Raw genomic sequence first — 25,587 nt, forward strand, 5'->3', positions numbered from 1 at the left:
GTTTACTTGTTTTGCTGTTGTTTTGGGTTTTGTTTTAAATTTAGCTAAGCTGTTAAGCCAATTTCTACCACCTGTTTGCAAAATTTTTACATATTTGAGTATCATATCTGTCTTACGGTTTCACTGCTGTGAACAGATACTACGACCAAGGCAAATCTTATAAAGACAACATTGAATTAGATCTGGCTTACAGTTTCAGAGCTTCAGTCCATTATCATCAAGGCAGGAGCATGGCAGCATCCAACCTCGCATGGTACAGCAGAGGCTGAGAGTTCTACTTCTTCATGTGAAGGCTTCTAGCAGAATATGGGCTTCCAAGTAGCTAGGATTAGTGACTTAAAGTCCACACCTACAATAACATACCTACACCATTAAAGCTACACCTGCTCCAACATGGCCAAACCTTCTAATAGTGCAATTCCCTGGGCCCAACATGTAAACCCTCACAATAACCCTAATGATATCTGTAGATATTAAATACAAAGGGAAAAACAAATATTAGAATATGATATGCAAAACATAATTTATACAATATATGATGAATTAGAACTTACTAAGTATGGCAGTTTTCAAAAATAAAACAGGAAAAACAACAATGAATACCTAATCCAAAAGGTAAATAAACTATCCCAATGTAGAAGTCTTAAATTTTTTTTAAACAACCCTATTAAAAAATGGGGTACAGAGTTAAACAAAGAATTCTCACCTGAAGAACATCGGATGGCGGAGAAGCATCTTAAAAAATGCTCAACTTCATTGGTCATTAGGGAAATGCAAATCAAAACAACCCTGAGATTTCACCTTACACCAGTCAGAATGGCTAAGATTAAAAATTCAGGAGATAGTAGGTGTTGGAGAGGGTGGGGAGAAAGAGGAACATTCCTCCACTGCTGGTGGGGTTGCAAATTGGTACAATCACTCTGGAAATCAGTCTGGCGGTTCCTCTGAAAACTGGGCACCTCACTTCCAGAAGATCCTGCTATACCACTCCTGGGCATATACCCAGAGGTTTCCCCACCATGTAATAAGGATACATGCTCTACTATGTTCATAGCAGTCCTATTTATAATTGCCAGATGCTGGAAAGAACCCAGGTATCCCTCAACAGAAGAGTGGATGCAAAAAATGTGGTATATCTACACAATGGAGTACTATTCAGCCATTAGAAACAATGAATTCATGAAATTCTTAGGCAAATGGATAGAACTAGCGAACATCATACTAAGTGAGGTAACCCAGACTCAAAAGATGAATCATGGTATGCACTCACTAATAAGTGGATATTAACGTAGAAACCTGGATTACCCAAAACATAATCTACACATCAAATGAGGTACAAGAAGAAAGCAAGAGTGGCCCCTTGTTCTGGAAAGACTCAATGAAGCAGTATTCAGCAAAACTAGAACTGGGAAGTGGGAAGGGGTGGGTGGGAGGACGGGGGAGAGAAGGGGGCTTACGGGACTTTTTGGGAGTGGGGGGGGGCTAGAAAATGGGAAATCATTTGAATTGTAAACAAAAAATATACCGAATAGAAAAAATTTAAAAAAAAAGATTTTTGATAAAGAAAATGCTATGTATACGAAAAGTTGAGAACTGTTCAGTACTAAAATAAAAGGTGATTACAAAATTTGGAGAAAAATAAATGGACTTAGAAAGACTGGTATTAAAATCATATTATTTTGGTGTTAAAAATAACTGCACATTTTCCCTTCTATGTGAAACTTAGTCAATAATCTATGTGTATTTGTAGGCAAATGGATATGTAAGTACAGTAATGATAATGTATCAAAAAGAACAGAACAAAAGTTATATATTTTTGATAATGTATCAAAAAGAAAAGAACAAAAGTTATATATTTGGGTATGAGAAAGGACTGGGAGAATATAAAAATAATTATTTTCCTAGTTCTAATTCTGTCATTGGTCTCATTCTTCCTTTTTTGGTGGTAGACAAGTGAAAAAATGCATTAGATAATAAAATTGTAAAATGCAATGTGATACTCCACAGCTTCAGAAAGGCTTTAAGAAATATATTGAAGTTCATTAAGATGTATAGACTTTGGATCTGGTTAATTTTGTTGTGCAGTGTTTTATTCTTGTACATTTTTATAGTAATGCTTATTTTAAATTTGGAAAATAATACTTCAATGAAGGGATCCAAGATAAAAGATTAAGAAATCTATAGAAATGATATAACAACCAAAGCCAGGATATTCACCATAACTAAGAAATTCTTGAAAGAAACACAAATTGTCAATAAACACTTGAAAATAAGATCAAATAAATACAGACTGGAGCAATGAGCATATTTTACTTATATAATAGGTAAAATATAATATATTAAGAAATGAGTATACTTGAATTTAACTTTACACATTAAGTGACATTTTGCAAATTGCAAAGGTTGTTATAAATAGGCAGTTCGCCTATTTTGTTCTTTTATACATTTATACCCCCTTAGAGACTATTGATTTTGATTTTTCAAAGATATGATATGAAGTTCTGAATGTAGTGATTGTATTGGGTCCTAGTGCGAAAATATTGTAGGTTAAATTATAAGATCTCAGACTCCAGGCTGACATGCTTTATCCTCTAGGCAATGTAGAACTCTGAAAATATTTGCCAATGAATGCTGGTAGCAATACAGAAATCAAATTAGAGCCAAAGAATTGAAAAGTAACTTACTTCTCACACAAATGTCTTATATTGACAGAAGGACTTTGTGTTTTTTTCTAAATGTGCCTTAATCTTTGATTAAATGTCTTTCAAGTATTATCTTTGTATAATAAGATGTTGGATACTACATTTGGAACAATATTATTTTATGTAGTTTGAGCAGATTTACTTAATGTATAATAAAAGGAAAAAGAACCAACCAACAAAAAACATATCTACACCTAGAACATTATTTTTCATACTTTTCAATAGTAAGATATGTAAACTATATTTCTGATGGACAATTTTGCAATACTTCTAGCAAGTCTGCATATATACATTCAATCCCCAGGATCTTCATGATAAGAATCAGCTCCCACCACTTGTATTTTTATCTCCTTTTGCATTTGCTCTCATACAGACACACAGACACACACAGAGAGACTCACATGCACATGCACACGCACAGAAAGAGAGAGACAGACTGTCAGAGACAGAGACACAGAGAAAGACAAAGAGAGACAGAGAGAGACAGAGATTGAGAGAGATCAATGTAATATTTTTTTAAAGACAAAATATTCTAATGCTAATATTATGCACCACATAAACACAAGACTTACTTTGCCATTGTTTAGATGAGTTTTTTATAACTTATATAAATTAGCGTTGTGGTTACTTGAATATTTCTAGCTATCCCTCTATCAAAATTGTCAACAGTTTGTCATACAATTTCTATTGAATTTAGATATCTAGTATCAAAATAAATCTATAACTTATATAGTGTTTAGAGAAAACAAAAAGTAAAACTATAAGAAGTTAAATTTGAAATATCAGAAACCTATTCACATTTTGAAAACCAACACAAAATGCTTCTATCTTCAGCTTTCACCGAGTGGTCCTCTATCAACGATGTATTCAAGAACAACTGATAGTTTTATGGTGATCCATTTTTATCTCATGCCTAAGAAAATAGTATGAAAGACCAATTTACTTAGCCTAGTTATATTTATCCACATTGAAAGATAGTTACTTGTTCAGATGCCTTAATTTCTGTCAAGCAGACTTTCATAACTTTTCAGCTGTTTCTGATTTTGAAAGACTTCCTTTGTAACTCTTGACATTAACATAATATGTTATCCAGACTTGAGTTGCTTTTATCTGTAGAAGAGATGGCAGAATAAAATTAAGTAGAACCATTTAAATCTGTTATAGTAAACTTAAAATAAACAAAACTGTTAGGTGACACAGTGAAAACTGCATGTGATATTTATTATATCAATTATGATATAGAATTATAGTAAGTAGTTTACTTTTAGTATAATTAATAATAAAATCAAATATAAATTAAAGTGACAGGTTCTGTTTAAAATTTGGTTAATGAAAAGTGAAAAGCAAATGATTCATGGTGTTTATTTCAGATAAAATGAAAGGTCACTATTCTAGCTGGAATATGATATTATCTATGGATATATTTACCTTCTAAATGCTGCCTAAACTATTTATTCTGATTTTTTCAATTGCTTTTTATACAATAAGTATAAATGATGTGCAATGGAAATTTTATCAGCTGTGTGAAAAAGTTAGGCAAGTAATGTGTCACGAAATTTGCAAATCATCTTAATGTAAAAGTTCAGAGAATATATTAAGTATTATTTAATTGAAATATGTAAGAATACACAAAGCAGAGGCTGCCATCTTTGCTGCTGTGACTTAGGTTACACCCAAGTGTAAGAACAGTTGGGACACATTCTACCAGGGCCCCACCTGCACCCAGGAGCTGGGCAGTGCCACAGCTGTCTGTGCACATATCCTGCCAGGGGACATCTGTTCTGGAGGGAGTCCCACATTTAGAGGTAATCCTGCTTTTAGAGGTGAGGCAGGCATCTTTGCTCCTGTGACTGAATGGGCAGGTATAGCAAGGAATGCAGGGAACACCCAAGTGTCAGAACAGCTGAGGCAAGGTCTACCAGGACTCTACCTGCACCAAGGAGTTGGACAGTGCCACTGCACTCTGTGCCAGTGGAGAGTCAGTCACCCAGGAGTGCTAAGATAGGCTTGCAGGCACACATGAGGGACAAAAATCAGCCAGAGAAAGCAGGACCAACGAATACCAGAGATAACCAGATGTCAAAAGGCAAACGTAGGACTGCTACTAACAGAAATCAAGGCAACATGGCACCACCTGAACTAAATTCTCCCACAACAGCAAATCCTGGATACCCCAATACACTGGAAAAGCAAGATTTGGACTTAAAAGCACAGCTCACGCTGCTGATATAGGGCTTCAAGAAGTACACAAATAACTCCCTTAAAGAAATACAGGAGAATACAGGTAAACAGGTAGAAGCCCTTAAAGAAGTACAGGAAAGCACAACCAAACAGGTGAGGAAATTGCAAAAAAAGCATCCAGGATCTAAAAATAGAGATAGAAACAATAAAGAAATCACAAAGGGAAACAACTCTGGACATAGAAAACCTACAAAACAAATCAGGAGTCATGGATGCAAGATTCAACAACAGAATAAAAGAGATAGAAGAAAGAATCTCAGATGCATAATATACAGTAGAAAGCATTGAAACAACAGTCAAAGAAAATGCAAAATGCAAAAAGCTCCTGACCCAAAATATTCAGGAAATCCAGGACAAAATGAGGAGACCAAACCTAAGGAACCTATAGAAGAGAGTGAAGATTTGCACCTTAAAGGGCTTGTAAATGTGTTCAACAAAATTATAGAAGAAAATTTCCTTAACCTAAAGAAAGAGATGCCCATGAACCTAAAAGAAGCCTACAGAACTCCAAATAGATTTGACCAGAAAATAAATTCCTCCCATTACATAATAATTAAAATGCCAAATGCAGTAACAAAGAAAGAATAATAAAAGAAATAAGGGAAATATGTCAAATATCATATAAAGGTAGACCTATCAGAATTACACCAGATTTCTCACTAGAGACAATGAAAGCCAGAAAAGCCTAGGCTTATGTCATATAGATCCAAAGGGAACACAAATGCCAACACATGCTGCTATGCCCAGCAAGTCTCTCAATTACCACAGATGGAGAAACCAAGGTATTCCACAACAAGAACAAATTTACACAATATCTTTCCACAAATCCAGCCTTTAAATGGATAATGAATGGAATTCACCAACAAAAGGAGGGAAACTACCAATTATAAAAACCAAGAAATTAATTTTCTTTCAACAAACCACAAAGAAGATAACTACACTAGCATAAAAATTACATCAAAAATAGGAGGAAGCAACAATCACTACTCTTTAATATCTCTTAACATCAATGGATACAATTCCCCCCAAAAAGACATAGACTAACAGATTAGATATGTAAACAGAACCCAACATTTTGCTGCATACAGGAAATGCACCTCAATGTCAAAGACAAACACTACCTCAGAGTAAAAGACTGGAAAACACTTTTCCAAGCAAATGGTTCCAGGAAACAAGCTGGAATAGCCATTCTAATATCAGATAAAATTGACTTTCAACCAAAAGTCATCAAAAAAGACATGGAACACTTTATACTCATCAAAGGAATAATCTACCAAGAAGAACTCACAATTCTGAACATGTACGCTCCAAATACAAGGATACCCTCATTCATAAAAGAAACTTTACTGAAGCTGAAAGCACACATTGCACATCACACAATAATTGTGGGTGACTTCACCCCATTCTCTTCAATGGACAGATCAGGGAAACACAAACTAAACAGAGACACATTAAAATTTAGAGACATATTGGAACAAATGGACTTAATAGATATGTATAGAATATTACATCCTAAAAAGAATATACCTTCTTATCAGCACCTCATGGCATCTTCTCCAAAACTGACCATATAATTGGTCACAAAACAGACCTCAACAGTTATAAGAATATTGACCTATCATATGCCTCCTAATAGAAAACTATGGAATAAGGGAGTTCTTCAATAGCAACAAAAACAACAGAAAGCCCATATACACATGGAAACTGAACAATGCTCGACTCAATGATGCCTTGGTCAAGGAAGAAATAAGGAAAGAAATAAAAGACTTTTTTATAATTTAATGAAAATGAACACACAACATACCCAAATTTATGGGACATAATGAAAGCAGTGATAAAAGGAAAACGCATAGCTCTGAGTGCCTCCAAAGAGAAATTGGAAAGACCATACACTAGCAGCTTAACAGCAAACCTGAAAGCTCTAGAAGAGAAAGAAGCTAATACACCCAAGAGGAGTAGGAGGCAGGAAATAATCAAACTCAGAGCTGAAATCAACTAAGCAGAAACAAAAAGAAATGTACAAAGAATCAACCAAACCAGAAACTGGTTCTTTGAGAAAAATCAACAAGATAGATAAGCCCTTAGCCAGACTAACCAGAGGGCACAGACACAGCATCCAAATTAACAAAATCAGAAAGTAAAAGGGAGATATAACAACAGAAAATGGGGAAATTAAAAAAAAAAATCACCAGTTCCTACTACAAAAGACTATACTCAGCACAGCTGGAAAATCTGGAAGAAATGGAAAATTTCCTAGACAGATACCGAATATCAAAGTTAAACAGGGACCATCTAAACAATACCATAACCCCTAATGTACTAGAAGTAGTAATTGAAAGTCTCCCAAACAAATAAAACAAAACAAAACAAAACAAAACAAAAAAGAACAGTACCAGACAGTTTTAGTGCAGAATTCTAGGAGACCTTCAAAGAATACCTAACAACAATACTCTTCAAACTATTCCACAAAATAGAAACAGAAGGAATATTATCCACCTTGTTCTATGAAGCCACAATTACACTGATGCTAAAACCACACAAAGATCCAACAAAGAGAATTTCAGAGTAATTGCACTTATGAATATTGATGCAAAAATACTCAGTAAAATTCTTGCCAACCAAATTCAAGAACACATCAAAACAATTATTCACCATGATCCAGTAGACTTCATCCCCAGGATGCAAGGATGGTTCAATACATGAAAATCCGTCAATGTAATCCACTACATAAACAAACTCAAAAAACAAAACCACATGGTCATTTTCTTAGAAGCTGAAAAAGCATTTGACAAAAGTCAGCATCATTTCATATTAAAAGTCTCAGAAAGATCAAGAATTCAAGGCCAATACTTAAACATAATAAAAGCTATATATACCAAACCAGTAGCTGACATCAAACTAAATGGAGAGAAACTTGAAGCAATCCCACTAAAATCAGTGTCTAGACAAGGCTGTGCTCTCTTTCTTTGTGTATTTATTTAATATAATACTCGAAGTTCTAGCTACACAACAAAAGGATGTCAAAGGCATTTAACTTGGAAAGGAAGAAATCAAGTTATCACTATTTGCAGATAATATGATAGTATACTTAGGAGACCCAAAAAACTCCACCAGAGAAATCCTCCAGCTGATAAACAACTTCAGAAAAGTGGCCAGATATAAAATTAACTCAAACAAATCAGTAGCCTTCCTATACTCAAAGGATAAGGATGCTGAGAAAGAAGTTAGGGAAATGAAAGCCTTCAAAATAGTCACAAACATTATAAAGTATCTTGGTCTGACTCTAGCAAAATAAGTGAAAGATCTGTATAACAAGAACTGCAAGTCTCTGAAGAAAGAAATCAGAGAAGACCTCAGAGGATGGAAAGATCTCCCATGCTCATGGATTGACAGAATTAATAAAGTAAAAATGGCCATCTTGCCAAAAGCGATATACAGATTCAATGAAATCCCCATCAAAATTCCAAGTTCTTCATAGAGTTAGAAAGAGCAATTCTCAAATTCATCTGGAATAACAAATTCCAGGATAGCTAAAACTATTTTCAACAGTAAAAGAACTTCTGGGAGTATCAATATCCCCAACCTCAAGCAGTGCTACAAAGCAACACTGCTTGCTAAAAACTGCATGGTATTGGTACAGTGACAGGCAGGTAGATCAATGGAATAGAATTGAAGACTTGGAAATGAACCCACACACCTATGGTCACTTGATCTTTGACAAAGGAGCTGAAACATCCAGTGAGAAAAAAGATAGCCTTTTCAACAAATGGTGCTGGTTCAACCAGTGACTAGCATGCAGAAGAATGCAAATTGAGCCATTCTTATCTCCTTTTACTAAGTTCAAGTCCAAGTGGATCAAGAACCTCCACCTAAAACCAGACACACTGCAACTAATAGAGAAGGAACTGGGGAAGAACTTTGAGCACATGGGCACAGGGGGAAATTTCCTGAATAGAAGAGCAAAAGTTTATGCTCTAATATCGAGAATTGACAAATGGGATCTCATAAAATTACAAAGTTTCTGTAAGGCAAAGGAAAATGTTAATAGTACAAAATGGCAACCAACAAATTGCAAAAAGATGTTTACCAACCCTACATCCAACAGAGGGCTAATAGCCAATATATAAAAAGAACTCAAGAAGTTAGACTCCCGAGAGCCAAATAACACTATTGAAAAAAAAATGGGACACAGAGCTAAACAAGGAATTTTTACCTGAGGAATATCAAATGGCTGAGAAGCACCTAAAGAAATGTTCAACATCCTTAGTCATCAGGGAAATGCAAATCAAAACAACCCTGAGATTTCACATCACAGAATGACTAAAATAAAAATCTCAGGTGACAGCAGATGCTATAGAGGATGTGTAGAAAGAGGAACACGCCTCCACTGCTGGTGGGATTGCAAGATGGTACAACCACTCTGGAAATCAGTCTGGTGGTTCCTCAGAAAACTAGGCATGGACCGGACTGTTATACTGCTGGAGGGCCCTGTTATACCACTCCTGGGCATATACCCAGAATTTATTTAGCATGTAATATGGACACATGGTCCACTTTGTTCATAAGCAATCCTATTTATAATAACCAGAAGCTTGAAAGGACCCAAATGTCTCCCAACGGAAGAATGGATGCAGAAAATGTGGTATATATACACAATGGAGTACGACTCAGCTATTAAAAACAACAAATTCATGAAATTCTTAGGCAAATGGGTGGAAATGGAGAATATCATCCTAAGTGAGGTAGCCTAATCACAAAAGAACACTCATGGTATGCAGTCACTGATAAGTGGTTAATTTCCTAGAAGCTTGGAATACCAAAGACACAGTTCACATATCAAATAATGCCCAAGAAGAAGAAAGAACAAAGTGTGGGTACTCTGGTCCTTCTTAGAACAAAATACCCAGAGAAGGAGATAAAGAGGCAAAGTGTGGAGCAAAGTCTGAGGAAAAGACCATCCAGAGCCTACCCCACCTAGTGATCCATCCCATATACCACTGCAAAACCCAGACACTATTATTGATGCCCACAAGAACTTGTTGACTAGAGCTGGATATAGCTGTCCCCTGGGAGGCTGTGCTAGTGGATGACAAATACATAGTGTGGCACTCTCAGCCAACCATTGCATTGAGCACAGGGTCCCCATGGGGGACCTGGAAAAAGCATCCAAGGATCTGAAGGGGGTTTCAATGCCATAGGAGGAACAATGAAATGAGACACCCAGTACTCTCAGAGTTCCCAGGGACAAATACATCAACCAAATAGCACATATGGTGATACCCATTGCTCTGGACACATAGGCAGCAGAGGATGGCCTTGTTGGACATCAAAGGGAGGAGAGGCCCTTGGTCCTGAAAAGGCTAGATGCAGCATTGTAGGGGAATACCAGGACAGGGAAGTGAAGAGGGTTGTTTGGGGAACAGGATGCAGGAAAATGGCTTATGGGATTTTCGGGAGGGGAGGAATCAGGAAAGGGGAAATAATCTGAAATGTAAATAAAGAATATGTATAATAAAAATAATAAAAATATTTTAGTGGGAAGGGGTAGATGGAGGACGGGGGGGGGGGGGAAGGGGGCTTATGGGACTTGCAGGGAGTGGGGACCCAGAAAAGGGGAAATCATTTGAAATGTAAATAAAAATATATCAATAAAAAATAAATAAAAATCTTCCATTTTATTAGAAAATGTTTATAATTCATCTTTCATTTAGTTCAGAAATGTAATTTATGTCAACCAGTTTACAGAATTATTTTCCATGAAAATCTTCAATTTTAATCTTTAATCTTTTAATTTTCTTCAATTCTATTCAAAAATTTCTCTAATATTACCACAAAATATTTATGAATATACTTTCAATTAATTTAGAAATTTGCCTATCATTTTATCTATTTAATTTTCCATGACAATTATCAGATTAATGTGTTTCCTATATATTTCTTCTATTTTATCAGAAATATTTTTCATGTAAATCTTCAATTTATCAGAAAATATTTATAATTGCTCTTTCACTTATTTTAGAAACGTTTCTATATCCAATTTAACTGTATTATTTTCTATGAAAATCTGTTTTAACAATTTTATCTATATATTTCATCATTTTATCAGAAATATATTACATGTAATCTTCAATTTCATCAGAAAATGTTTAATATTCCCCTTTCAATTAATTTTGAAATATTTTTTATGCCTACCATTTTATCTTTTTAATTTTCCATGATAATCTTCATTTTTACATGTTCATATATATCTTCAAATTTATCAGAAATATTTTCCAGGTAAATCTTAATTTTATAAGAAATTGTTTATAAAAACTTTCAATTAATTTAGAAATGTTTTTATGTCAAAAAATTTAACTATATTATTTCTCTGAAAATATACAATATGGCATATTCTGATTTTAGAGCCAGCATGGTGGTACATACTTGTAAACCTACAAATCTGGGAGGTGGAGGCAAGAGAGTGGCAAACTCAAGGCTTCATATTAAGACCATGTCTCCAACATATCAAACACAAAAGTCTTTACTTAAATTGGATGATTGGTATCCCCAATACATCCACCTGTGCTATACTATGATTGTTTACAGTATATAAGGATGTATGGATATCAAAAGACCCATGCATGTATTGATAATAAATCAAGGGAACTGAGACATTTTTATGCTTGGGCCTAAGCAGAGGGACCCAAAAAGATGCCAGTAATGAGGTACTGATTCTAGATGGAGGAAAATGTGTGTTTTTTAAAAAATAATTGTTCAGGATGTGATGGGGATAGAACAGAAAGTTACATAAAACAGCAGTTATTTCTCAAGCTACACTTCAGAATGAACTTGGGAAGGTTAAAAACACAGGTTTTTGGGAACCTCCTTAGCCTTTAAGAAGAAATATTTTCAAAAGAAGTATCTAGATTTTGATGCCTTTTAAGTTTTTAAAAGGTATTTTTTTTTTGTTTTTGTAAATAGGCTTATGTTATGCTACAGGAAGTTTTGTGGGACTTGCAGAAAATTATTTTACTGGATGGTTTTACGTCATTTTGACACAAAAAGTCATCAGAAAGGAGGGAACCTCAAATAAGAAGATGCCTCCATAAGATCTCCCTGTAAAGCATTATCCTAAATATTGAGCAGTCGGAGGAGGTCCAGCCCATTGTGGGTGGTGCCATTGCTGGGCTGGTAGTCTTGGTTTAAGCAAATCAGTAGCCTTCCTATACTTAAAGGATAAGCAGGCTGAGAAGGAAATTAGGGAAATGACACCCTTCACAATAGCCACAAACAGTATAAAGTACCTTGGGGTGACTCTTACCAAACATGTGAAAGATCTGTATGACAAGAACTTCAAGACTCTGAAGAAGGGAATAGAAGAAGACCTCAAAAAAATGGAAAAACCTTCCATGCTCATGGATTGGCAGGATCAATATAGTTAAAATGGCCATTTTGCCAAAAGCAATATACAGATTCAACGCAATACCCATCAAAATCCCAACTCAATTCTTCATAGAGTTAGAAAGAGCAATTCCCAAATTCATCTGGAATAACAAAAAACCCAGGATAGCTAAAACTATTCTCAGCAACAAAAGAAATTCTGGGGGAATCAGTTTCCCTGACCTCAAGCAATACTACCAAGCAATAGTGTTAAAAACTGCATGGTATTGGTACAGTGACAGGCAGGCAGATCAGTGGAACAGGATTGAAGATCCAGAAATGAACCCACACCTCTATGGCCACTTGATCCTCGACAAAGGGGCTGAAAACATCCAATGGAATAAAGATAGCCTTTTCAACAAATGGTGCTCTTTCAAATGGAGGTTAGCATGCAGAAGAATATGAATTGATCTATCCTTGTCTCCTTGTACTAAGCTCAGCTCCAAATGGATCAAGGACATAAACATAAAGCCAGACACTCTGAAGCTAGTAGAAAAGAAGCTGGGGAAGACCCTTGAGGACATCGGTATAGGAACAAAGTTCCTGAACAGAACATCAATAGCATATGCTCTAAGATCAAGAATTGACAAATGGGACCTCATAAAATTACAAAGTTTCTGTAAAGCAAAGGACACCATCAAAAGGACAAATCCGCCACCAACAAATTGGGAAAAGATCTTGACCAACCCTACATGAGATAGAGGGCTAATATCCAATATATACAAAGAACTCAAGAAGTTAGACCCCAGAAAACCAAATAACCCTATTAAAAATGGGGTACAGAGTTAAACAAAGAATTCTCACCTGAAGGACTTCAGATGGCTAAGAATCATCTTAAAAAATGCTCAACTTCATTAGTCATTAGGGAAATGCAAATCAAAACAACCCTGAGATTTCACCTCACACCAATCAGAATGGCTAAGATTAAAAACTCAGGAGACAGCAGGTGTTGGCGAGGATGTGGAGAAAGAGGAACACTCCTTCACTGCTGGTGGGGATACAAATTAGTACAACCACTCTGGAAATCAGTCTGGTGGTTCCTCAGAAACCTGGGCATGTCACTTCTGAAAAATCCTGCTATACCACTCCTGGGCATATACCGAGAAGATTCCCAGCATGTAATAAGGATATATGCTCCACTATGTTCATAGCATCCCTATTTATAATAGCTAGAAGCTGGAAAGAAGCCAGGTATCCCTCAACAGAAGAATGGATACAAAAAATGTGGTATATATACACAATGGAGTACTATTCAGCCATTAGAAACAATGAATTCATGAAATTCTTAGGCAAATGGATGGAGCTGGAGAACATCATACTAAGTGAAGTAACCCAGTCTCAAAAGATCAGTCATGGTATGTACTCACTGATAAGGGTCCTCTGGAAGTTTGGATGTTTTGATTTGCATTTCCCTAATGATTAATGATGTTTAACATTCTTAAGGCGCTTCTCAGCTATCCGAAGTTCTTCATGTGAAAATTCTTTCTTTAGCTCTGTACTCCACTTTTTAATAGGGTTATTTGGTTCTGTGTGTTCTACCTTCTTGAGTTCTTTGTATATATTAGATATTAGCTCTCTGTTGGATTTAGGGTTGGTGAAAATCCTTTCCCAATCTGTTAGCCTATTTTTTAAAAGACCTTGAATATGAAGAAAGAACAAAAGCAGCACAAAAATATTGGAAATTTCCCCATTGCACCCATTTAATATTATTTCAAATATCCAATATTTCACAAAAATGAGATGTATGAACAAGAAAGAAAGGCTTATATATAAAATTGTTACCAGTTCTGCTACAAACTGGATGATTTTTTTTCTTTTGTGATTGGGATATAAACACAAAGGCCCAACATTTACTGTATTGTAAAGAATACTTCTATTATTGGCCCAAAATAGAGACCTTAGGGAGCATCCTCAGCAGTTTAGAACACTTGTTTTTGCAGAGGACCTGACTTTGGTTCTAAGCATTCACATTATGGATCACTTGTAACTCCAGTCACACAAAATCTAATATACTCTACTGACATTTAGGGATATTAGGAATTCATATAGTGCACAAATATAAAGGTAGACAAAATATTATTACATGTAAAATATGTAATCTAAAACCACTCTGAAAATGAAAAAGAAAAGTGAGGGGCAAATTCACAAATCCATTTCTTAACTCCTAGAAATCAGGATGGTCATAGATATCTATATATCATTATCCTATGTAATTAATTAATTGATAAGAGCAATAAGCTAATTTATTCCCATCATTTTCTAGCAATAGCCAAGAAATTTCCCTGGAATTCAAGCATCCTGCTTTCATTGGTTTTGTGTCTTGTTTCTTGTTTGTTTTGTTTTGTTTTGTTTTTCTGTTATCACCACAGTCATGGTTAAGTGTCATAGTAACAAAGAAGAAATTTAGTAGGATGTAACCAGAAAAAAAGTTTAGCTGTATCAGGATAATATTGTTTTTTCATGGTCAGAATGCCCCACAGTGCTTAAGCTTCTGTGAAGATGCAACAAGGTTTCCCCTTCTGTTTCAAGAACTAACATAATGGATTTCCTCATTTACAAGTCATGTACCTAAACAAAGAGGCTTCATTTAATGACTATTTGTATTGTGGTTTTAACATCCTTTGCTGAGTGTTTGAAAAGGATCATGGGAACAATTACTCTAACATAGTACTGCTATCAAGATAAGCAAAGGAAAAGTAAAAGGGGGAGGTTCCATCTTACTCTCACTAATTTGATACACATATCATAAATATTTATAAAATTTCTAAAAGCCCATAGCATGTGTGATGTTTGACACTCATTTTGAAGAGTTTACCAAAATATTTTTGTAGTGCATGATTTACATCATTAAATAAACTTTCTGAAACTATATATCAGGTTCACTTGAGATGACAAGAAAGGAAGAATATAGTTTTAAAAAGGGTGTAACATCTATCATGCTGATTACACATAGATATTTCTGCAGCCATTGTGCATTTAGCCACTTCTAGATAGTTCATCTGAAGTAGAACTTTGCACATACCAACATCCCTCTCACAAAAATAAACAAGGTTACGTTAGGGAAGATTTCTTCTATATTTTGTTGAAGATATTCACTGGCACTTTAAGTTGGGAATCTTTACTCTCTTCCTTACTTTAATCCTTAGGTTTGGTCTTCTCATTGTGTCATGGGTTTCTTGAATGTTTGTGTTAGGAGATTTTACATTTTGCATTTTCTTTGACTGGTATGTCAATGTTTTTTATGGTATCTTCTATACCCAAGATTCTCTCTTCTATCTCTTGTATTCTATGACTCCTGATCTCTTTCCTAAGTTTTGTAACTCTAGGGTTGTCTCCCTTTGTGATTTATTTATTGTTTCTATTTCCATTTTTAGAGCCTGGATTATTTTGTTCAATTACTTTACCTGTTTAGTTGTGTTTTCGTACAATTCTTTAAAGGATGCTTGTGTTTCCTCTTTAAGAGCTTCTACATATTTACCTGTGTTCTGCTGTATTTCTTTAAGGGAGTTATTTATATCCTTCTTAAAGTCCTCTATTATCATCATGGGATTTGATTTTAAATCAGAGTCTTGCTTTTCCAGTGGGTTGAGGTATTCAGGGATCTCTGGGGTGGGAGAACTGGTTTTGGATGCTGCCAAGTAGCCTTAGATTCTGTTGTTTATGATTTTCCTCTTGCCTCTGGCCATCTGTTCATCTGTGGTATTAACTGGTCTTGCTGTCTCTGACTGTGGCTTGTCCCTCCTGTAAGCCTGTGTGTCAGTCCTCATGGGAGACCTGCTCTCTCTGGGTGAAGTTGGGGTATGGAGAGTTGTGGCACAGTGCCAGCTCTGGGGCACAAAACTAAACTGGAAGGATCCTGTCCTTGGCTGTTCGATGGAGTACTACTCAGCTATTAAAAACAATGACTCCACAAAATTCACAGGCAAATGGATGAATCTAGAAAATACCATCCTGAGATGTAACTCAGAACACAAAGAACACACGTGGTATGTCCTCACTGATAAATGAACATTAGGCAAAGAGTGTGCAATACCCACAATACAACTCACAGACCACATGAAACTCAAGAGGAAGGAAAACCAAATAGTGGATGATTCAGTTCTACTTAGAATGGTGGACAATATAATCAAGGAAAGTAGAGGATTGGAGGGACATGGGAGAAAGAGAGGAGGGTGAAATTAAAAAGATGGGCCGAATCAGGTATGGAAGGAGATGGAGGAAATGTACAGAAGGTCAGGAAATTGAAGAATGGGGGATGGGGAAATGGGAGTAGCAATCAGAAAGTCCCAGGTATCAGGAAAGCAAGAGCCTCCCAGGACTCCAAGGGGATGACATTAGCTGAAATACCACACACAGGGGAGGGAGAACATTTCCAGACCATATCCAGAGGTTAGGCATGCTCCCTAGTTGACGGATGGGGCCACCCATGCATCGCCAAAATTTTAACCCAGAATTGTTCCTTTCTAAGGGAAATACAGGGACAAAAAGTATAACAGAGACTAAAGGAAAGGCCATCCAGAGACTGCCTCTACCTAGGGATCCATTCCACATGCAGAAACCAAATCCAGACACTTTTTATTTCTAAGAAGTGCTCTCTGATATAACTGTCTTCTGATAGGCTCTGCCAGATCCTGACCAACACAGATGTGGAGGCTCATAGCCAACTGCCGGACTAAGCATAGGGACCCTAATGGAGGAGTTAGGGGAAGGTCTGAAGGAGCTGAAGGAGCATTATATGGCACCAATGGAAGGGGAGGCCCTTGGTCCTATTAAGGTTTGATGCCCCAGGAATGCTAGGTCGGTTAGGTGGGAGTAGGTGGGCAGGTGGGGGGCACACCTTCATAAAGGCAGGATAAGAGGGGATGGAATATGGGGTTTGCAGAGGGGAAACCAGGAAAGAGGATAACATTTGAAATGTAAACAAATAAAATATGCAAAAAAGAAAATGATTGGAGACAGAATAGATTATAAACTGTCTATGGAAGTCTATGCTCTATATTCAAACAAAGATGACAAAATCACTTATTTGAAGTTTGTTCTAATAACTAAAGTTGATAATATCTAAATGATTTAAATGAAGTATAAAATACAATATCACTAATATAGAATACAAAATGAAAATCTACCACATGCAAAGAAACAAATTAATAAAAATTTAATATTACCACACCTAAGTACTTACAGAATAGTATAGGTGAAGGAGTATAGATAAAGTATATGATATATGTGAATGAAAATGTTCACAAATTCCATTAGTGTATATAATGAATATTTGACAATAAAACTTTTCTCTGCTTTATATTGGTAATAATTTTAAATAGAACAGTTTAAATGATCCATAATATGTAAATGATATTATGAAATCACATGATGAATAAGAATGATTATATTTCTCTTGTTTTAAAAGATTATACTTTTTCTATAAAATGAGAGGGAATACATATATTAATATCTATATTAAACATGAGCTTTTGATATAAAAATGCTCTAATATAATTGAAAATTATGGTATACTCTCAGAATTACATTTTGTTAGTTTATATACTCACATTACCTAAATATGTGCACACATATCCACACAACCACATACACACACATACACACATACTCATACAACACAGGCAAATATATTCCTACAAGTGATTTAGCAGAATAACAAAATAAGAGTTAAAATTATCATGTCTGATCTTATTCCAAGTAACTTATTAAACTATGCAAAGCCAATTCTACTTAATGTAACTATAATTAAAAGCTAATTAGTTGATTAATTCATTGTCTTACAATCGCAGTAAAATCACTTTGAAATGATTCTGTTAAACTGTGTCTTAATGAGGATGTCAGTTTAGAAGTATTTGAAGAATGACGAAAATTGAGTACATATATAGAGATACATGTTAGAGTGGAAATACATCCTCAGAGTAATTGTTTGAAATTTGTTTAATGAGATTTCTGCTTTCCTGATACAATTTTTAAATAAGAAAAATAATTCTGAGCAGTATCATTATAGTTAATTACTTCAACTGAATAAAACCATCCGAAAGAAGTGAAGGTTAAAAGGTCATTTGTTAATACTGTTTACTCCACTATTCTTTTGTGTGTATTTGTCAATGTGGCTGACAGCATATTGGCCATAATCTGTGCTTTCTACAACCAGAAACCAGACTGAAGTCTACAACCCATGCTGACTTCAGATTCACTGGACAAGGAAACATTTTGTCCAGTGGTGTAGATGACTGCAGATTCATAACTAAGAGTGAGAGACACTGAAGTTTTCCGTAACAATCCCCTTCCAAATTCCCCCTGCCAAAGAAACAATCCAAACAAGAAGCTATTGAAGAGAGCCCTTAAAAACTATGATAATGATGATCAAGACTGCCTCTTCATAGATGATATGTTCTTGATGGGGAAGTGGAAGGATTTGCTTATGTTTAAGGGGTTGACCAATGGATGTTTGGTCACGCTCCAATGAATATACGGGTAACTCAAATTCAACTTTCTTTCCTTTTTTTTCTTTCTTTCTTTCTTTCTTTCTTTCTTTCTTTCTTTCTTTCTTTCTTTCTCTCTCTCTCTCTCTCTCTCTCTCTCTCTCTCTCTCTCTCTCTCTTTCTTTCTTTTCTTTTCTTTTCTTTTCTTTTCTTTCTTTAGTTTTGGACAGAGGGGAAGTGCAATTGTGGGAGAGCAGACCTGGGAACAATGGAAAGCAAGTGTGATTGGGATGCATTGTGTGAAATTGGCTAATAATTAATGTGTATTATGTTGCAGAAAAATAGATTCTTTTAAAAAAGATGTTCAATGAACAAGAGTATCTGTAAAATATGTATATTGATGTACATACAAGTGGTGAGTGCTTGCCCCTTTTACAGCATGAAAAACATGGAGTTGATAGTTGTTTATATAGTTTTGCTCCATTTCAATGGAATACAATATGGATTTTTCCCCTTTCATAGTTGAATTTGTGATGGAGCAGTTTACCTATACCTGAATTCCAATTTCTTCAGAAATTATTCATATTAGAATAAGTTCATTCTAATGATCAAATATGTATTATAATATGAAAGAGCTTATTTCTAAAAAATACACATACTGACAGAAATTTACCAGAAGAAGGACATAATTTAGTTCATAATTTTTGGTACAGAATATTCTTATTATATCTTTGGTAGAGTGATCATGCTTGAATATTATTAAAGAGTATATGTAGAAAATTCTGTTACTATCAGTACTCTCAAAGCACATTATTAACCATTCATAAAGATCTCTCTGAAAGATTAGTCTGGTATTTACCTACCATTAAATGTCTATAGCCTAGGCAATACCAATCATTGTGTTAGGTCATGATTTTAATTTATTCTTCCTTCTTCATAATCTGAAGGCATTTGGAAATTAATTGCTTCTTGGAAGATAACAAATTAGCAAAAAATTATTTTTCTTACTATTTTTTTTATCTAGATTGCAATACTTCATAAATGCTTAGCACATAATGATTTCCTAAGTTAGGTTCTAAGGATCAGATTCCAAAGTTTTTATCATGCCACTGACACCATACTCAGATTTATCAATTTAAAGCATCATTGTCCTTATATTCTTTAGGTCCTACAAAAGAGTCGAGTCACAATCTTTACAAAATTTATGAAAGCAGTTACATTGGCATAGGTTCCTTATCTGCATGACAGAAATTCCCATCTTACCCTGTACACAAGTGCAAATGCACTACAAGTGTCAATTAAGAGTTCTTGTAACACAAATAATTCCCAACTCATTTCTCCATTGCGTAAAAGTTCTCTTAGCAAGGTGTAGCCAGACTTGGTATTCAATGCTGGAATATTTTTGTGCTAGCTTCTTAATCACTCTTCTTTCTGTCTCCATGAGTTGACATACATAAATACTACTCGGAAAAATATATTTGTTTTAAGACAGGGTCTCTGTACATAGTCTCACCCTCTCAAGTAGTTGGAAATATAGACCTTCACCAATGAACATAGATTCTAAAAGAGTTTGCAAAACTGCCCTTGTAATTTCTACATGTAGTTGTAATGCAATGTATATTTTTTGTGTGATGGATGGATGATTAAGCAATGTTTAAATCAAGTTAATCAAGCGAACAAACATTACTTAGAAATTAGTAACAATCAAACTAAAACTATGTTTTTGTAAATATGTATGGAAAATTTTATGTCAAATTAATTTATTCTTTGAAGAGGTTCCATTGAAAATGATGCACAGGGAAACACACTTTAATAATAGCTAGAATTTAGGGTGTATGAATTTTATTTTCTGCTGACTTTACCTTTACTTAAGATTTAAAAATTGAAAAGTTTCTTCAATACTTGTACTAGTATCATCTTTTTTGATTTAGTCAATGCACTCCCTGTGAAATTTCTTGTCATATGAATATAACAATCAGAAAATTGAACTGGCAAATAAGAGGTTCTTACAGTTGATCCATAACCATCCTTGTCAGTTCCCACCATACTGTTTCACCAGATGAGTACAATGGTGGCCAACTTGAATTTCAATTTAGATAAGGGAAGCTATATTTCTGAAATTTCTTCCATATATAAAGAAGAGGAAGATCTTTGTTTCTAGTCCCCCTCCCCGCTAAGATCATCTTCTTAGGAAAAGAGATTAATGCTAACTCAGAAAAGTCTGACACATTTACCTCCAAAGTGGCTAATGAAAATAGAAAATCTAGTGAGAATCCAGAATCCACCATAAAGTTCACATGCACACAAAGTGAAGGTCAGAGTGACGTCAGAAAAAAAAGATAATAGAGGACAGAGCTAAACTGAAATATAGCTCTTTAATTTATATCTCTCACACACAAATACCTTGCTGATCAAAATATCACATACATTTGAGTATTCTATGGTAAGCACTTAATTTTTAAGCACTCTTACAATAGTGAGAAGCAGGTAGTTTTCTAGTAATACACAGTAAGGAAAGGATTTGTCCATGAAAGTCAGCACTGATCCTTATTTCTAGCAAAGTTGCATGGTCAAAAATATCTGGAGGTACAAAGATGGCTCAGCAATTAAGAGGTGAGGCAGATTTCTTGCCCTTTAGAAGGCCTTGGTTTTAGTATCCAGCACTGACATAGCAGCTCACCCCCATCTCTAACTCAAGTTCAGGGATTCAAATGCCTCACTGTGCACCAGGCACACATGGTGCACATACATACATGTAAACAAAACACTCATATATGTAATAGGTCTATATGGGAAAAACATTTTAGTTAATGACATGAATTAACTATACTACCTCTTTAAATTTAGAATATTTATTTAACATTTCATTTCTCTTCATTGTTCATTTTAGCTGAAAATCATGGATATAAGGCAGAGCTCTTTTTTATAAGCATAGACTATACATAATATATCTGTTTCTTTCATAATAGAAGATAAATTTATTGATAGAATGCTTATAGGTTTTCAATGGAGCCCACCTTCTGATCATTAAATTCTCTAGTACTTATATATATTCAAGGCATTTCTTTAATGAACTAGCATGGTCTATTATAAGCAATTTGGAAACCTCTTAGGGGATGTAGGATGATTTCCCACACCATCATCATCATCATTATTATTATTAATAATTATTATTAATGCTTTAAAGTAATTATTCTGCTTAGTGAGTTCTAAGGTCAAAGATATGAACCACCCTACTGATATGCCCCACATTCTTCCAGAAGATATTAAAATTAGAAAAGAAAACAAAAAGTAGATGCCTCTTAAAAATACAAATGTACACATATACATGTATATACACATATGACAAAAAAATCAAGTCGAGACAAAACAACAGGAATCACAATAAAAATATGGAGTCTATTTTAGCTTGGTCAAATACTCCTGGGCACAAGATCTGCCCTAGTGTATGGTTAATGTACCAAAGAAATTTCATTGTAAGGGATGAACTTTCCCTTTCCCATCACATATCAATCATGAAAAGCTTCTTCGTTAGGCCTAAGACTTTGTGTGTATTTCTCCCTTTCCACTGTGGGAGTTTTTCTAGTTTGATTTCATATAGGTCTTGTTCATGCTGTCACCATTTTATCTTTGAGAGATGTGAAAGTGAAGGAACATGAAGTTTTTTGGATAAGTATGTGAGAAGGATATGGGAGTAATTAATGGAGGGGAAAGAATATCAAGGCACATGAAAAAATAATTGAACCAAATTGAATATATTGTTGTTGGTGGTAATATTACATATATTTATGTGTTGTATTATTGTATGACGCTGGCAAACATTTAGGCCCGCTGCTCAGCAAAGTTAGAGAAAGGAGTCAGAGCCTTTGAAAATGGAATTATTATTTGTTGGGAGCCACCACTTATGTGCCTGGAATTAAATCTGAGTCTCTCAGAAGAGTGGCTAATACTCTTAAACTCCTATCTTCAGCCACAGATGTGGTTGCATCCCTTGTGAGCATGTATTTGGGGAGAGAATATCCAATATTATGATATTCCTCTGTCTATCTAAAAGATACAGAAATATTTTTAAAAAATTAGGTATTTGTAGAATCTCAGAATCCACCTAATGTTGAGTAAGGCCTTATTGATCTGCTGAGGAAATAATTATACTTTTAAAAATTATCTTTATTATATTAGCTTTTATTACATTACATTTTTTCTATGTGTATAGGATTGCATGTTGCAGTGTGCAGTGAGGGCAAAAGACAACTTTGACATTTTGTTAAGGCCCAAATATCGTTATTATCAGCTATTTATTTAGAAGAACACTGAGTTGTTCCTTGCATACATTTTAAGTAATAGGTACTGGAAGGATGGTTCAGTGTTTAAGACACTTCTAAAATGTCTGAGTGGTTCCCAGCATATATGTCTGGACATTCACACCCACCAAACACTTCTGTTCTGGTATCCTACCACCTTTATTTTCTCTTGAGTGCAATTGCATACATGTGATCATGCATGGTCTCGCTCCTCTCTATCTCACTGTCTCTGTCTCTTTCAACACAAACACACACTGACACACATAAATACAAGTAAGAATAAATGTTCAAGATTTTACAGCTAGTATGTACTAAACTAGCCTCACACAGGTTAAGCAGTAAGACTAACTAGGAATTATTGATTGAATGACTTTATAAGCATAAGTGAAGATCTTAGGAGTGTAGTAAGTTTATTTTTAAAGCACCAGTTGCCAAAATCAGCTGTAGAGATTTTAGAATAATCCAATAGGAGTATCACAATTATCAAGATAATATTTGTAATGCCCCTACAAGTTAAAATTTTAGTGCTCAGTTGTCAAAACCTATTCACTTGTCCAAGGAGATTTTCAAGATAGTTTGTATATCATGGCAAAACAAAAAATAGTTACCATAGAATTCAAAGTGATATTTTGGCTTCTTTATGTTCTGAATCTAAAAGTGATAAAAACAAAGTAAACAGTGATGATTCAGGATTTTGAAAGAGTCGTGTATTGGGAGAAATTGATTGTCACATATTACAATAAAAATACTAAAATAAATAATATAAACCTTTATGAGGAAAAGTCACATTCAATGATGAACATATATAACAAACTATCTAGTCAGGGTTAAAGATAAAAGGAAGGTTTTAAGGTGAAATTTAAAGAAATGGAGGTAGTGTTGTGGGTTTTGCATAACAATAGAATCAAGTAGAGGGATCCTTGAGGCATCAAGTGCTGCACTTTTTCATCTTCAAACTGGAAACAACCCAGATGTCCCTCAACAGAGGAGTGGATACAGTAAATGTGGCACACTTACACAATGTAATACTACTCAGCTTTTAAAAACTTCATAAAATTCTTAGGCAAATGGACAGAACTAGAAAATATCATCCTGAGTAAGGTAACCCAATCACAACAGAACACACATTTTATGCACTCACTGATAAGTAGATATTAGCCCAAAAGCTCAGAATGCCCAAGACATAATTCATACATACCATATGAAGCTCAAGAAGATGGAAGACCAAAGTGTGGATACTTTGGTACTTCTTAGAAGGGGGATCAAGATACCCATGGATGGCAGCCAACCAATTGATTGAGTCCTATTTAGAAAAGGGAACAAAAAATAATCAGGGGAAGTAGATGGAGGGAGGACCTGAGAGAGAGAGAGGAGTGGGAGGGAAAAGGGGGAACAAGATGAGGTGTGGGAGGAGACTGGGGAGAAATTCAGAAGGTCAGAAAATTGAATGGAGATGTGCAGCAGCAGGGGATGGGGAACTACTAGAAAGGTGACCACTAGAAAGTCCCAGATGCCAGGAAGCTAGAGGTTCGTAGGATCCAATACTGATGAAATTAGCTGAAATACTCAACAAAGGGGAGAAAGAAACACTAGAGACCAAATCCAGGGGTTAGGTAAAACCCCAGGTTGAGGGATAGGGCCACCCACCCATCTCAAAATGTTAACCCAGAATTGCTCCTGTCTAAAGGAAACACATGGACAAAGAGTAGAATAGGGAGTAAAAGAAGGGCATTCAAGACACTGCCCTACCTGAAACATCCCAACTGCAGACAGCAAACACAGACACTATTGCTAATATCAAGAAACACTTGGTTACTGGAGCCTGATATTGCTGTCTCCTGAGAGGCTTTTCCAGAGCCTAACCAATGTGGATGCTAATGATTGCAGCCAACCAATGTACTAAGTATATAGGGAGACAACAATGGAGGATTTAGGAAAAGGGCTGAAGGAGCTGAAGTGGTTTATAGCCCCATTGGAAGAACAACATCAACCACACAGAGCTCCTAGGGACTAAATCACCATCTAAAGTGTACCATGGCTCCAAACATGGAGAAACCCATGGCCCCAACTGCATATGTAGCAGAGGATAGTCTGGTATGATATGGAAGGGGAGGCCCTTGGTACTGTGAAGGCTTGATGTCCCAGTGTAGCAGAATGCTAGGGCAGTGAAGCCAAAGGGTAGGTGGGTGGGAGACCACCCTCATAGAATCAGGGGGGGGGGTCACATAGCAGGTTTCTTGAGGGGAAACCAGGAAGAGGGACAACATTTGAAATGTAAATAAATAAAATAACCAGTAAATAATCAAAATAACAAAATTAAAACCAGAAATGTAATATATAGATCGTCTTTCCATTTAAGGCCATTTATTATGAGTGTTAATCTCATTTAGTGAAAGACAGAATTTCCCCAAAGCATTGGTTCATATGTTTTCAGTGACATAAAATAATATGTTATAAAGCATGTGGTTATTTTAACCACATATTATTTTTCAATTCAAA

This window comes from Apodemus sylvaticus, chromosome X (assembly GCF_947179515.1).
Source record: "Apodemus sylvaticus chromosome X, mApoSyl1.1, whole genome shotgun sequence".
NCBI lineage: Eukaryota > Metazoa > Chordata > Mammalia > Rodentia > Muridae > Apodemus > Apodemus sylvaticus.